Genomic DNA, 17,449 nt, shown 5'->3' with positions numbered 1-17,449 from the left:
AAAATTAAATGGTATGCTTCTGAGCAACCAATTAGTTAATGAAGAAAATAAAGAGGAAATTGAAAAATTTATTAAAATAAATGGTAATGAAAACATAACTTACCAAAATCTATGGGATACAACAAAAGAAGAAATAAGAGGAAAACTTACAGTCATAAGTGCCTACATCAAGAAAAGAACTTCCAATAAATAATCTAATTATGCATATTAAATTATTGAAAAAGCAAGAGCAAATTAAACATGAATTTAGTAGAAGAAAAGAAATAATAAAGATCATCACAGAAATAAATGAATTTGAAATGAAGAGAACAGTAGAAAAGATCAATGAAATGGAAAGCTGAAGTTTTGGAAAGATAAGCAGAATTGACCAATCTTTTGACAGACTAAGAAAAAAATGAGAGCAGACCCATATAAAAACAATCAGAGATGGAAAAGGAGACATTACATTTGACACTGCAGAAACTCAAAGTATCATTAGAGGCTACTATAATCAACTATATGCCAATAAATTCGAAAATCTATAAGAAGTGAATAAATTACTAGGCACATAAAACCTAACAAAATTGAACCATAAACAAATCCAAAACCTAAACAGACCAATAACAAGTAGTGAGATCAAGCCATAATAATAATAATAATAATAGTCTCCCAGTAAATAAAACCCAGAAGCTGATGGCTTCACTCTGGATTCTATCAAACTTTCAAAGAAGAACCAATACCAATTTTACTCAAACTATTCTGAAAATTGGAAGAAGAGCAAATACTTTCAAACTTATTCTATGATGCCAGTATTACCTTTATACCAATACCAAAGACACACACACACAAGAAAATTCTACTTCATTATCTCTGATGAATATTGATGCAAAAATCCTCAACAGAATACTAGCAAACTGAATTCAACACAGCATTAGAGCAGGGATCCTCAACCCTTAGGCCATGAACTGGTAGCAGTTGTACAGGAACCAGGCTGTACAGAAGGAGGTGAGCAGCAGGCAAGCAAGCGAAGCTGTTTGTATTTACAGCTGTGCCCCATCACTTGCATTCCCACCTGAGTACCACCTCCTGTCAGATCAATGGCATCATTAGATTCTCGTAGGATCATGCACCCTATTGTGAATGGCAAGGGATCTAAGTTGCGAGCTCCCTAGAAGACTCTAATGCCTGATGTTCTCAGTTGGAGCTGAGGCAGTGATGCTAGTGCTAAGGACCAGCTGCAAATACAAATTGACTTTAGCAGAGAGGTTTGACTGCACAGAGACCATAATAAATTAATTTCTTGCAGACTCAAATCAAAACTCTGTCAGTGGGTAGCAAGTGACAATTAAGCTGCATTTAGTAGCAGGCTTTATATTGGCAAGTGAGTTGACGTACTTCAATTACACAGTTGCACCTGGTGGAAGACTTTAAGTCAGAATCTGACCCTTATTTGATTTACCTATAATGCAACCATTATTTTATTTAGTACTTCCAGATGTGCCTCTTTCCTGCATTGTGCACTTGTCTCAGTCACAGTTTTGGTAAGTTCACAAGGTAACCCTAGTCAAAATGAGTAAAAAATAAATGCCACTGGAGAGCTTCTTTGGACAGGGCAAAAGACATAACAATGAGATAGCAGAATACTTTAAAACCACCAACAAAAAGAAAGCTGTGTTTAAAAGAAAATACCAAGTCCTACTTAAATTATGGGTTCATTGTAACAGGTGATTCACATTCTATAAACCCACTTTGTTTAATATGTGGTGAGCTGCTATCTAATGAGAGCTTGAAACCTTCAAAACTGCTTTATCACCTGGAGACAAAGCATCTTGCATTAAAAGACAAGGCTTTGAAGTTTTTCAAAAGAAAAAGAAAACGTGAGAACAAAAAACAGAAGGAATTATCGAAGGTTATCACTTTATCAAATTTGTCTGCACTGAGAACATCATTCTTAGTGGCTAACCTAATTGCTAAAGCTAAGAAGCACATTACTATTGGTGAAGTGTTAATCCTGCCTGTCCTCAGGACATTTGCGGTGAACTGTTGAGGGAGGCTGTAGTTCAAAGGTGGCTAATGTTTCTCTTTTGGCTGGCACCATAAATAGATGAATTGATGAAATAGCAGAGGATATTGAAGCACAATTGTTAGAGAGGATTAATGAGTCATTGTGGTATGCAATCCAGGTTGAAAAGTCTACTGACATTGACAACAAGGCAACAATTCTTGTTTTTGTGAGGTACATTTTTCAGGATGATGAGCATGCAGATATGTTATGTACACTTCAGTTACCAACCAATGCCACAGCTGCAGAACTATTCAAGTTTTTGAGTGATTACATATCAGGAAAACTGCATTGATCATTTTATGCCCATATATGCACAGACCTAGCAGCTGCCAAGACTGGACAGCTTTCTGGTTTCTCTACTTGGGTCAAAAAGGTCGCTTCTTAATGTGAGTTTACACACCGTGTCATCCATAGAGAAATGCTGGCTAACCAAAAAATGTCACCTGAATTAACAACATTTTGCAGGATGTGATTAAAATTATCAACCAATTAAGGTACATGCCCTTAACTCATCTGTTCATGCATCTCTGTAAGGAGATGAATGCAGAGTGTACATGTCTTCTCTTATATACAGAAGTGAGATGGATTTCTAAAGGTTGATCACTGGACAGAATTTTTGAGTTGTAAAAGCCACTCTAGAGATTTATTTTACAAAAGCAGTCACCACTGGTAGTACATTTCAGTGACACAGAATGGGTTGCAATGCTTGCTTACTTATGTGACATATTCAACCTGCTCAAAGAACTCAATCTGTCACTTTGAGGGAGAGAGTAACTGTGACTGGAATTACGGGGACAACTAGTGAACATTGGTATTTTTGACATGTTTAAATATTAGCAGAGATTTTGAAAGAGACTGAGACATGGCCTTCTTTCTTGTAGCTGGTGCATGATCACCTATCTCAGCTTTCAAAAGAGTTTGAGCATTACTTTCCAACACAAATGCCCCCAGAACTGGGAAGCAATGGATCCACAACCCATTTGTGAATAAGCCAGGTAAATCAGCTTTATCCGTGCTACAAGAGGATCAACTGCTCGAAATTGCAAATAATGATGACCTTGAAAGTATGTATGAGACAACTTCAAATCTCCATTCGTTCTACATTAGCATCAAGGTCAATTATCCTGAGATTTTCACAAAAGCACTGAAAAGCCACTTCCATTTCCAACATCCCATTTTTGTGAAGCAGGGTTTTATGCAGTGACAGCAACCAAAACAAGATTGTGGAGTACACTGGACATAAGCAAACACTTCGGGTGTCACTATCTCCCATCACCCCTAGAGTAGACCCTCCTGTTGCAGGAAAACAAGCTCAGAGCCCCCACTAATTCTACATTTTGGTGTATTGTATAATTGTTTCGTTATATATTAGAATGTAATAATAATAGAAATGAAGTAGACAATAAAAGTAGTGTGCATGTAGTGTGCTTGAATTATTCTTAGCCTCCTCCCTGCCAACACACACACACACACACAGATACACACACACACACACACACATACACACACACACATACACACACACACAGAATCAGGGTTCCTGGTGCCAAAAAAGTTGGGGACTGCTGCATTAGAAAGATCATTTATCATGACCAAATGGGATTGATCTCTGTGATGCAAGGATGTTTCAACACATGTAAATTTATTATTGTGATAAATTTACACATCACATCAACAAAATGAAGAACTAAAACCATATGATCATTTCAGTTAATGATGAAAAATCATTTGCTGAAATTCAACATCCCTCTAAAATAAAAACCTTAGAGAAACTGGGTATAGAAGGAACATACTTCAACATAAGTCATACATGACAGACCCACAGCTAGTATCATAACAAATGAGGAAAAACTGACAACCTTTTTTCAAAGATCTGAAACATGACAAGGATCCCCACTGTCACCACTGTTATTCAACATAGTGCTGGAAGTCCTAACTAGAATAATCAAACAAGGGAAAGAAATAAAGGGAGTCCAAATTAGAAATGAAGAAGTCAATTATCATTGTTTGCAGATACTATGATATCATATTTGGAAAGAACTAAAATCTCCACCAAAAAACTACTAGAAATGACAAACAAATTCAGTGAAGTTGCAGGATACAAAATCAACATGCAAAAATAAGTTGCATTTTCACATGCCAACGATGAATAATCTGAAAAAGAGATTTAAAAAGTAATCCCATTTAAAATAGCCATAAATAAAATTAAACACATAACAATTAACCAGAGAATGAAAGATCTCTACAATGAAAACTATAAAACACTGGTGAAAGAAACTGAAGAGGACACAAAAACCTCAAAGATGTTCCATGTGTATGGTTTGGAAAAATCGATATTGTTAAAATGTGTATACTATCCAATGGAATCTACAGGTTAAATTCAATCCCTATCAAAATACCAATGACACACCTCACTGAAAGAGAACAAACAGTCCTAAATGTGTATGAAGTCATGAAAGATCCAGAATAGCCAAAGCCACCCTGAGCAAAAAGAACAAAATGGAGGAATCCCATTATATGACTACAAATTATACAACAGAGTTATAGTAAGCTAAACATCATGGTACTGGCATAAAAACAGTCTCATAGACCAATGGAACAGAATAGAGAACCGAGAAACAAATCCACACGACTACAGTGAACTTACTTTCAGCCAAGGTGCCAAGGACATACATTGGGGGAAAAGAGTCTCTTCAATAAATGGTGCTGGAATAACTGGATATTTACATGCAGAAAAATGAAACTTGACCCTATCTCTCACCATATACAAAAATTAAAATCAAAATATACGAAAGACTTAAATCTAAAACCTCAAACTATGAAACTACTAAAAGATTGGGGAAACTCTCCAGGATATTGGTCTGGGCAAAAAATTTATAAATAATACCTCACAAGAACAGGAAACCAAAGGGAGAATGGACAAATGGGATCATAGCAAGTTAAAAAGCTTTTGCATAGCAAAAGAGACAATTAATAAAGTGAAGAGACGCCATCCCTGCAGAATGGGAGAAAATAATTGCAAACATTCATTTGACAAGGGATTAATAACAAGAGTATATAAGAAACTCGAATAACTCCATTAAACAATCTAATAATTTGATTAAAAGGAGCAAAAGATTTAAATAGAAATTTCTCAAATGAAGACGTACAAATGACAGACATGTGAAAAGTTGCACAATATCATTGAACGTCAGGGAAATTCAAATCAAAACTACAATGAGTTGTTATCTCACCCCAGTTACAATGACTTTTATCCAAAAGTCAGGCAATAACAAATGCTTGTGAGCGTGTGGAAAAAAGAGAACCGTCATACACTATTGGTGGGAATGTAAATTACTACAGTCACTAGAGAGAACAATTTGGAGTTTCCTCGGGAAACTGAAAATAGAACTACCATATGATTCAGCAATTCCACTGCTAAGCATATACCCAAAAGAAAGGAAATAAGTATACTGAAGAGATATTTGCACTCCCATGTTTGTAGCAGCACAGTTCACAGTAGCCAAGATTAGGTAGCAACCTAAGTGTCCATCAATAGATAAATGGATAAAGAAAATGTGGTATTTATACACGGTGGAGAATATTCAACCATAAAAAGCATGAGAGCCTGTCATTTTCAACAACAAGGATAAAACTGGTGTTAATCATGTTTAAGTGAAATAAGCCAGGCCTAGAAAGGCAAGCATTGTATATTCTCACTTATTTGTGGAGTCTAAACATCAAAACAGTTGAAGTCATGGAGATGGAGAATAGACAGATGGTTACCAGAGGCCTGGAAGGATAGTGGGGAGTTGAGGGTGGGAGGGAGGTGGGAATGGTTAATGGGTATAAAAAATAGCTAGAAAGAATGAATAAGACCTAGTGTTTGCTAGCACAACAGAGGGGCTATAGTCAATAATTATATAACTGTAAATTTCAAAATAACTAAAAGAGGATTATTGGATTGTTTGTGACACAATGGATAAATGCTTTAGGGGATGGATACCTTATTCTCTATGATGTGATTATTACACATTGCATACCTATATAAAAACATCTTAGGGAGTTCATAAACATATACACCTACTAAGTACCCACAAAAATTAAAAATAAATTTTAAAAAACAAGCAAACAAACAAAAAACACTTATGAGAGTTTTAATCTTCGCCAAGTCAAGATGGTGTTCAGCAGTGAAGGTAAACTTCAAAAATAAGAAACACTTGGACTCGGGAAGGGGGACATCACCCACCGGGGCCTATCATGGGGAGGGGGAAAGGGGGACGGATTGCATTGGGAGTTATACCTGATGTAAATGACGAGTTGTTGGGTGCTGACGAGTTGATGGGTGCAGCACAGCAACATGGCACAAGTATACATATGTAACAAACCTGCACGTTATGCACACGTACCCTAGAACTTAAAGTATAATAATAATTAAAAAAAAAGAAAAAGAAAAAGACAAAAATCTATTTGTATAATTAGTCTCATCACACTCAGAAATGGAGAAGCATTGGAGTATTCGATGGAGTATTACAAACGAGAGTTCAGGTGAGCATGAACCATATTAAGAAAAGCTTTATATGTAATACGCCGAAAAAGTGTTCTTTCTGCTTTCCTTCCTCTTCTCTTTTCCCTAGCCTTCTCTTCCTCCTCCTCTTCCTTTTGTCCTTAGGTTGCAAAATTTCCTTGTTGAGAGTGATTGGGGTAGACTTCTAAAATAGGGCACTTGGGCTGAGTAGTAAAAGGAAGGACACCGATGGAGCCTAAGTTCCTTAGAAACACAGAAATACTCATGGTAAAGTCTGAAAGAAATAGGGGGAAAAAAAAAAGTCAACATTTGATGAAACTGTACCATGGAAGTTTAGTGTGTATTTCCCTAACCTTATATACGCACTTTTAAATTTCTTTTGTTAGTTCTTCTCATACCTGTTTTCCTCTTTTCTGCTGTGTTTCTCTAATTCAGAGCCTTACTGAGATATCTTCTCAACTCTCTTTTTTATTGGCCTTTGTTTGGATGAGGCATCATTTAATCTGATCCGAAAAGAGACCAGAGGATGGGAAAGACCAAAAGGATCATTTCTTTCCGAGTCATTGTGTTGGTGCCTCGTATCCTAGTTGATTCTCTCAGGACCTCAGCTTCAGACAGACTGACACTTGGTATTGGTTACACACTTTCTTCCCTTGATCCTCTACCATAGGAGTAATCGCATCCTGCTGTTGCTGGTGTCTGCGTGCATTACCGTCTCTTGTTTTTATTTAATGTTGACCTTGCACCTGAGTAGTATCTTTATTAGAGTCTCCTCACTTGAAATAACGGTGTTCAATTATGGTTCTTTCTAGGACCTGGATTCATGCGTTATTTTGAATAACTAGTAAAATTTATTACTAATATTAATAAACTTGAATATTAAGCGATCAGATTGAAGCCCTAGTTGGTTGTAATTCCTGAATTTGTAGTGATTTCAGGTTGTGCACATTATTTCAGAGTGGCTACTATCACTGATATAAAATGTAAATGCTTCAACCCAAAAATCCATGAAAAAATTAGCTAACTGCTACTCAAGCTCAAATAGTCCTACTATTTTACGTTTACTAAAATAAAATATACAGTAGTTTTTTCTGGTGTTCTAAAATCAGAAGATGCAAATGCAACAAGATCTCAGTAACTGAGACTATGTATTGAGAAATTAGAAGCTAGGAAGAAATTTTATTTTAAAATGACAGACGTAATTTTTATTAACTTCTTCAAATTCCACATGCAGGCAGGATTAGCTCCAGTGGGAAAAGCCTAAATCCAATGATAAGAAAAATGGAATTTCTCTCTTTGGACCCCAATATTTCAACATCGTTTTGCAGAATAAATCAGTTCAAACAACGCCTGAAGGACAGATTCAGAAGAGCCTGAACTTCATCAGAATTGCTAAGGTAGCAAACCATAACATGACTCAGAGGACCCATCATCCGTGTTGCTATAGAAGTGGAATTCATGGGATGTATGGTGCATAATCACTGCAGTACAGTTTCAGCAAAACTGGTAATGCTACCTCTTTCTCCACTGCCAGCTGGCTCCCTAGATCCCTGTTCTCGCATCACGAGAAGAAATCCCCTGTTCTCACACTCTCTACTTCTTCCATATTTCCCCCTTCATTCCTCTGCAATAGAATAAAATAACAAGAAGAAAGTGGTCTGTAAATTTTCAGGTTGTGATGCATATATTTGGAACTATGCCATTTTCAAGTCTATTTTTTATTTCTTCTATATTATGAAAGAATCATTGTGTTCTTTTTTCATAATTTTTAGTTTCATTTGATATTCAGGCAAAATGAGATTTTAAAAAGGTGCAGGAAATTACTTAAATTGTGAAAATGGAATCAAAGGTTTTATATTTCCTCAGAATGGTCAGGGTGTAAAGAGTATCAAAATGTTTAATTCTATTTTAGAATAGTGTTAAAAATACAATATAAATTGGGTTCGAACTTCTTGTAAATATTGGTCATTTTATCACCTATTATTCTGAATTAATTGGACTTAATTTAAAAAAAGGATAATTATGTTTTAATAAATATTCATTGGTGTTGAAGAAAAATGGTTTGGATAAAGGTCAACCTTTTCAAATACATGTAACTCATAAAAACATTGTTCATATCTTATGCTAAGGCTGATTTATAGTAATATCAACATAAAATATTATTTATTCTAAAATACAGATTTTATTGGAAACATTAAATTTTTTTGCATAGAATTTTAAATCCAAAGTGTTGTATAGCTCTAGTGAGAACTGACATAAACTCAGGAAATTGCATTTTGACATTCATCTTGTTTATTGTCCCACTATAGCTTGATTCTCCTTGTAATTATGCCTTAGTTGAAATGAATATGTGATGAGACTATCTGAAAATTGCTAAATTCTCAAAGACATGCTTTAAAAATATATTATAGTGTGAAAGCATCTGAACCACATTTCAAAGCAACTCAATTTTTTCCAGTGAACTCTCTCTTTTTTGATGAAAGATACTTTGAGGCAAAATTATAAAGAAGATATAAAGAAAAATTTACAGTGAATAGGTTTACAAATATATTTATCTTTGTGAAAGCCATATGTATTTAGTGTAAGAAGCTATGAATTTATTGTAGAGATAACTAGGACTTCTTATAGGTATATAGGTTTAGAATTAATTAGATTATTTCTGAACTAGTGATTATTTTAAATTGGATATCTATTACTGGAAATGTAGGTTAGAATAATAATAGTAGTATTATCTCAAACAGTGAGCATTATTTGATTATTGTGATTTAAATATTCAGAAGTTAGTTTCATAAGGCATGAAATATAAACATGATATGCATGTATTGCTGAATAATATTTATTTTTCTATTATTCTATATAACATCTTAAACTAAAACAATAGCTTAATAATTGCTTACAATGTTTTACTTTTGAAATGCCATATAAACACCTGTCTGTTATTTAATTCTCTAGGAATAATATATTTTGATTGTATAAATTATGTAAAAACAAATTTAGATATCACAATATGAAAAGAAGTCATCAAACTCACTCAAAAAAAATTAAAATCTTCCTTTAAACAAAGGTTAAAAATGAATTTATACTACTTCAACAACAAAAAAGTGGGAAAATGGAACTTCAAAAAAGCTAAATTAGTAGTGTTATTTTCTATATTATTTGTATTTAAATTTTTATCTACTTAAAAAATTCTTTATTATTATCAGGAAATAAAATATAAATAACATAGATTGAGCTTCATAAGGTGAATTATTCTTGAAAACTGTTTGCAAAATCCTTATAGAAACACCATGATACAAAACTATTATGCCTTTTGGGACATATTGTTTTAGAATACATGATATATGAGAAAATACAAATAATTTTTATATGACAGATTAGTTAAATTTCACTGGAGCTCTCTCCATTTTTTCCCTTGGAATTTGTCCTTTAATTTACTTATCTAACTTCATTCCCAGAATATTATCCCTAAAAGAAGAGATCTACTCTTGTAAGAGTTTATTACTATCTGTTTGCTTTTTAAAGCATGAAGGGGAGAACAGAAGCATCAATATTATTTGGGCCTTGTTAGAAATGCAAATTTTCAGGCCCCTGCCAAACAACTGAATCAGAATTTCCAGGTGTGGGCCCTAGAAAATTAAGAAATCTGAGTTTTAGCAACATTTTCAGGTGACTTTGAGAAGTACTGTTCTTAGCTACATTTGAACCATGGTCAAGTGTTTCAGTGTAGCATTAATGTGTACAGTAGGCAGTTTATGCACTCACTCTTAAAACCTCTATTTCTCATAGAAAGACTATATGCTTTGGATGTCTCAAAAGTGATAATCCAGCTATTGTGATCACTGTCACATAAAATATATATACAGGGCCTTGATAGAGTGTGTTACAGTTTATTTGCGCCTGTAGCCCCAACTACTCAGGAGGTTGAGGCAGGAAAAATGTTTGAACTCGGGAGGTGGAGGTTGCAGTGAGCCGAGATCACGCCACTGCACTCCAGCCTGGGAGACAGAGCAAGACTCTGTCTCACAAAAAAAAAAGCCACAAAACAAAGCAAAAAAACAAAAACAAACACACAAAAATCTTTAAAAATAACAACTTCAACTGAATTTTTTAAACTTGATTGCCTACCTTACATATTATTAATTCTTGTGGCAAATGGAATATAATGCTAAGTGTATTTCAACTAAGTTTTATTACATATTGTAAAGGCTCTTATGTTTCGCATATCTAGTTAACACATCCAGGGGAGCTGGCTTATATGCACATAATATATTTGATAGAAAAGCCCTATGAAATTCCACTCTCAGGAAATAGTTTTACAGAGCAGGCAATATAGATAATATATTCAGAACCTACTGAATCAAAATTGAATTTTACTAGTTATGAGAGAAAAATATAGATAGAATTATAAAATTCAAATGAGTAGTGTTAATAAGCATTTATTAAACTAATTAGATGAGAATCTAGCTTAGGAAATTTATTCTGATTAAAATATAACATGAAGTCTTTATACATGTACAGTACTGATGGAGATGATAATGTTTATATTACAGTCATCAAGTTGAATATAATTTTCAGGGCTTTCGGTCTTAAAATTTATAAAGGAACTTGGATAGTTAAATCACATAGTTTGATAAATATATCACAAAAGCCTAAAGATTGTATCAAACTAGTCTGCAGGCATTTATCTATACTTCAAGAAGATCAAGCGAATCTCACACACTTGAGCAATAATACTACCTGGATTTAAATCCAAAGGTGCATAGAAACATTATGGAGTTGAACACATAATAGATAGACTAGAGAATTATAATAACATTAATTAGCCAATTATATGGGTGACTTACAAAAAAAAAAAAAAAACACGTTATTCTTTACATCTTTGGTCTTGCTTTCAAGAACACAAACAAGACTAACTACAAGAAAAACACCAAACAAATTTTAATAGAAATACCCTCTACAAAATACCTAACCTGTATTTATCAAAACTCCCAAGGTCATCATAAACAAGAAAAATCAAAGTAACTGTCATAGCTAAAAGTAGCACATGAAGACATGATTCTGTGAAGAAGGGTGTCAGTAATTTGATAGGAATAATGTCAAATTTGTGAATTGTTTTGGGCAGTTTGGCCATTTTTACAATATTGATTCTTCCAATCCATGAGCATGGAATGTTTTTCCATTTATTTGCATTATCTCTGATTTTGTTTTGTAGTTTTTCTTGTAGAGATCTTTCATGTCTTTGGTTAGCTATGTGCCTAAATATTCTAAATATTTCATTTCGTGTGTAGCTATTGTAACTGGGATTGTGTTCTTAATTTTGCTCTCAGCCTGGATGCTGGCATATAGAAATGCTACTGATTTTTGTACACTGATTCTATATCCTGAAACTTTACTAAATAAATTTATCAGTTCTAGAAGCCTTCTGGTAGACACTTTAGAAAATCTAGTTATAGAATCTTATCATCAGTGAAGAGAAATAGTTTGACTTATTTTCCTATTTGAATACCTTATTAAATGTAACACGGAATCCTGGAAATGGAAGAAGTTATTAAAGTACAAATTTTTGAAAAAAAGTATGTACTTTTGTTTATAATAATATATCTGCACTGATTTATTAATTGTAACATATTTGTGTAAGATGTTAATAAGAGTGAAAACATAGTGTGAAGTGTATGGAAACTCTTTAGGCCATTTGTTCCATTTTCCTGTAAACATAAAAGTGTTCTAAAATGAAAGTTCATTTTTAAATGGTGCTGCGTTCTGAGATGTTATATTTGGTGTGAAATACTAAATGTTACAGGCTAAATTCTGACTGGGCATGTGGGCTTACACGTATAATCCCAGCATATTGAGAGGCTGAGACTAGAGGATTACTTGAACTTAGAAGTTCAGGACCAGCTTAGTCAACGTAGGGAGACCCCTTCTCTACAAAATATAAAAATAAATTAACCGGGTGTGTTGGTGTGCACCTGAGGTCCCAGCTACGTGGGAGGCTGAGGTTGAAAGATGGCTTGATCCCAAAAGGTAGAGACTGCAGTGAGCCATGATCGTGGCATTGCACTCCAGCCTAGATAACACAGCAAGACATACTGTCTCAAAAAAGCAATAAAAAAAGCTAAATTCTGACTATAAACACAACTTGCTCTTTGTTTTTACAAAGCACTTGCTTTGGAAATATGAAGTAGTATGAAGTAGTTCTTTTTGCATCCATCATGGTCATTTTACAGATATGCTACCACATATTAGCTATTCTGATGAAGCGATAAATTAAAAAACAAAGCTTAAGACATCCTATTACATAATTTTATTTTGTTTTAGCTTTTGGTATTTTCTTGTTTTGTAATATTATTATAAAGGACAAAAAGTCAAGAACAGATGAACCGCTAAAGAATCACAAAATGTTGTGTCATATGTCAATACACTAAGTTCAGTAGTTGGTGATCTGCTGTTCTCTTGGCATTATTTCTTCCATCCTAAATGAACATTCATTTTACACTTGATTCACAACTCCTGAAGTGATTCAACCCTTAGGCATTCTGCTTGTATTAATAACACAAATAATCTGGTTGGAGAAGAGAAAAACCATTCTTTATTTGAAAGGGAATGAAATATATTTCTAAACCTATATGTGTGAAGTTGACATTAACGGTTGAAGGAAACCTATATGTGTATATTTTTAAGTTGAATGATTCTGTAGTCTTTACTTGTTATTTATTCAGTAAAGAATATCAAATAACACGGGAATTATACCTTTGAATTTTTCTAAAATTTTATTTTGTTTTCAGGACTTTGATATCAACACATTTGTAAGACTGCTATTTTCCCAGACATGTTCACTGTTTTTGTTTTCTCTTTGGGGTAAGGTCCATTTCATTGCCTTAGGTGTTCAAAATGCTGAGCTGAAACTTCAGCATAATGAAAAGAAGGAAATCATACAGGGAAAAGTTTATAGCCACTGGCATTGTGAAGTGTTCCATTATAAGAAGCCTACAAATCTTTCCCTAAATTTATGAATGTGTTCTTATAGAGGCATGCAATTATTAAAAACTATCCACCTACCAGCAAGTTGTAGAGGAAATACTAAAGATTAACAGTCAGAAAACCTAAATTTTATTTCAAATTTTGCATCCTTAGCCACTTGACCTCTCTGGATACTAGTACCCTTGTATGTAAAAGAAAAGGGCAAAGAAAAGTCATCTCTAAACAACAAATATATTTAAATTCAAAAACATTGCCTGAAAACATGCTAACATCAGAGAGAAAAGACAAGCAATGATTTTTCAAAAGAAATATGGGCTTTTCACAATTTAAATCACATAAGAAATAAGGGAATTACAACAGGTGTTAGTTCTGAAGGCCTTGCCTGAGGGTTTCATGTGAACTTACCTAATGACAAACAAGATAGCAACTGTTACACAGATTTGAAACATGCTGAGTCTGATAACCAATCATTCCAAGTAAAACAGATTATAAATAAAAAAAGACTTCAAATAAATCATAAATAAAATAATTCTTGATGTGTTAGACAGCTTCCAAGATGGTCTCCAATGATTTTCACCTCATGATATTCACCCTTTTATGTATTCCTCTCCCACATTAAATAGGGTCCACCTGTATAGTCAATAATATATTGCAGAAGTAATGATGTGTGACTTTGAGGCTTGGTTATAAAAGACTTGGCAGTCCTTCCTTGCCCTCTCCTGAATCACTCATCCTGAAGGAAGACAGCAGCCAAATCATGAGGACAGTCAGGCAGCCCTCTGGAGAAGTCTATGAGGAAAGGAACTCTGCCCTTTCAGTAAGAACTCCTGGGTAGCAGATCTTCCAGCCCCAGTCAAGCCTTCAGATGACTGAAACCTTAGTAACCATCTCTACTTTAATTTCATGAGACATCTTGGGACAGAACTGCCCAGTCAAACTGTTTCTGAATTTATACCTATAGAAACTATAAAATAGGCCAGGCACGGTGGCTCAAGCCTGTAATCCCAGCACTTTGGGAGGCTGAGACAGGTGGATCACGAGGTCAGGAGATTGAGATCATCTTGGGTAACACGGTGAGACCCCGTCTCTACTACATATACAAAAAAATTAGCTGGGCATGGTGGCAGGTGCCTGTAGTCCCAGCTACTCAGGAGGCTGAGGCAGGAGAATGGTGTGAACCCTGGAGGTGGAGCTTGCAGTGAGCCAAGATTGTGCCACTGCACGTCAACCTGGGCAACAGGGTGAGACTCTGTCTCAAAAAAAAGAAAAAAGAAAAAAGAAAAAGAAACTGTAAAATAATGAAAGCCTATTGTTTCTTTATGGTATTAAGTTTGTGATTAATTTGTTTCACAGCTGCTATGATCTGAACATTTATGTCCTACAAAAATTCATACATTGAAACCTTATCCCCAGTGTGATGGTACGGTGAAGTAGGGCTTTTGAGAGTTAATTAGGTCATGAGAATGGAGTTCTTGTAAATGGGATTAGTGCCCTAATAAGGGACTGAGGAGACCAGAGTTTTTCCTTTTCACCATGTGAAGACACAGTCAAAAAGACAACCTACCACATACCAAGAAATGAGCCCTCACCAGACACTGAATCTTCAGGCACCATGATCTCGGACTTTCTAGTCTCCAGGACTGTGAGAAATAAACCTGCATTGTTTTTAAGTCACCTAGTTTATATTTTGTTCTAGCACTTGAACAGACCAATAATGCAACAATAAATGGTCCACGCTTTGATTATAGGCGTTACTGAGATTGCATTTCTTCACAGAACTTAAAAAGCATGAGAAGACTCTAGTAAAAAATGCAATTACTGTTGCTTCCTTGATTATATCTGCAGGGTGGAAAAACTGAGACAATTGTCAGGGTAATGTAACTTTGAATTATTTGATTTTTTCATAATAAATTTTTTGGACATAAATATTTATCATTTTATTTCAAATTTTCACACATTTCACACTCCCCACCAATAATTGAATAACTACTCTATTTTCTATAAATTCTACCTGATAGTAATAAACAATGTCACTATCTTAACCTTAATACTTCAACTAATACAATTCCTCACCAGAATTTAATCTCTGTGGGAGACGAAACATATTCTCTCTGGTTGATTGTAACTTGAGAAACAAGTATGCTCTTGTTTCTCAAGAGCATACTTGTTTCTCAAGTTTTACATACACATATATATATCATATATTATATATATCATTTATTTAGTGAATTCATTTATTCATTTAATGAATATATATCTCATTAAAAATGCAAATATATAAAATACATATTTTAATGAATATATAGTCATATATTCATTAGTTATATAGTCATCTTGTTTGATGTTGAGGCCTAATAACTGTCAAGTTTTCCATTCTCTATCCTGTGAAACTCAGACTGATGGGAATTTATTTGCTTTTTCCATTACTGGGAGGTTACCTCTCTTCTCCATCACCATTTATCCTGTAATGAGCCTACTTTCATTGCTCTCACTTTTCTTCTTTTTTAATGTGGTTAAAATTTCTGCTGTTAGTTCCTACAGTCTATAAATGTCACCAATTAGAACAAGATGAGCACTAAAAGCAAAGTATACTTTGTGTCTGAAAGAGCTCATAAGCGCATTTGCTAGTTTCACTGGGCTTAATGGTTTTCTTGATTCAACCTAGAAATAAGCCTATAAGCCCAGAAAGTTATGACTATTTAAATCCTTGGAATTATGTAAGTAAGAAACAGAAAATTTAAAATAGCCCAACAGTATTTTATCAATCCATTCAGCAATGCATGAGAATCTTATTACATGCCAAACACCGGTCTAGCCCCTTGAAAAACATCAGGAGCCAACATAGGGAAACCACCTGCATTAATGGAGCTACATATTGTAAGGGACAATAGGAAATGAACAAATTGTTTGGATAAATATGGATAATATAAACAGGATGAACAGTTCGGAAAGAGTACATGTTCTGTATGGTGGTCAGGGGAGACCCAAATAAAGTGACATTTGAATAGAGACTTGAAAGAAATAATAGAGCGGAATGTATATTACATGAAGGAAAATGGTTGAAGTAGAGAGGATAATAACTGTAAAAATCATAAAACGGGAGCATGCTTGGTTTTTCTAGAAACTGTAAGACTGTCAGAGCATCTGGAGCAGAACGAGCAAAAAGAGTAGGGTGGCAGACACAGTCAGGGAGGAATGGAGGAGCCAGACTAAGTCACAACAAGCCTTAGTCTTGTATTATGAGCTGGAGAGAAAGAAATGGGAGGCTTCGAGAGAAGAGGAATGGCATCCTTGACATTGTATCAAATGATTCCTATTGCTTTGATAATAGATTTTAGGGAGCAAAACTAGAAGCAGAGAAACCTGTTAGAAGCCAAATACAATAAATCAGCTAAGAAAAGATTGTGGTGCCTCTGTACATGTTATCAGAGAAAGTAGTAAAAATGGTTGCATTCTGAACATCTTAAAATATCCAATTATATTTTCTGAACATCTAGAAGGAAAAAGATGGAGAGGGCTGCAAGAATTTACTTTTCTAAAAAGGCAATAGGGGCCGGGCGCGAAGGTTCACGCCTGTAATCCCAGCACTTTGGAAGGCCGAGGCGGGCAGATCACCAGGTCAGGAGACTGAGACCATCCTAGTTAACATGGTGAAACCCCCTCTCTACTAAAGATACAAAAAATTAGCTGGGCAAGGTGACGGGTGCCTGTAGTCCCAGCTACTCGGGAGGCTGAGTCAGGAGAATGACGTGAACCCGGGAGGCGGAGCTTGCAGTGAGCCGAGATCCTGCCACTGCATTCCAGCCTGGGCGATAGAGCGAGACTCAGGCTCAGGAAAAAAAAAAAAAAAAGGCAATAGGATTTAGGTTTTGAACATGTCAAGTTTAAAATGCACACTCATGTAGAAGAGTAAGCAA

The sequence above is a fragment of the Macaca fascicularis genome, chromosome 7 (genome assembly GCF_037993035.2).
Source record: "Macaca fascicularis isolate 582-1 chromosome 7, T2T-MFA8v1.1".
Classification (NCBI taxonomy): domain Eukaryota; kingdom Metazoa; phylum Chordata; class Mammalia; order Primates; family Cercopithecidae; genus Macaca; species Macaca fascicularis.
Note: the sequence above shows the minus strand (reverse complement) of the source record.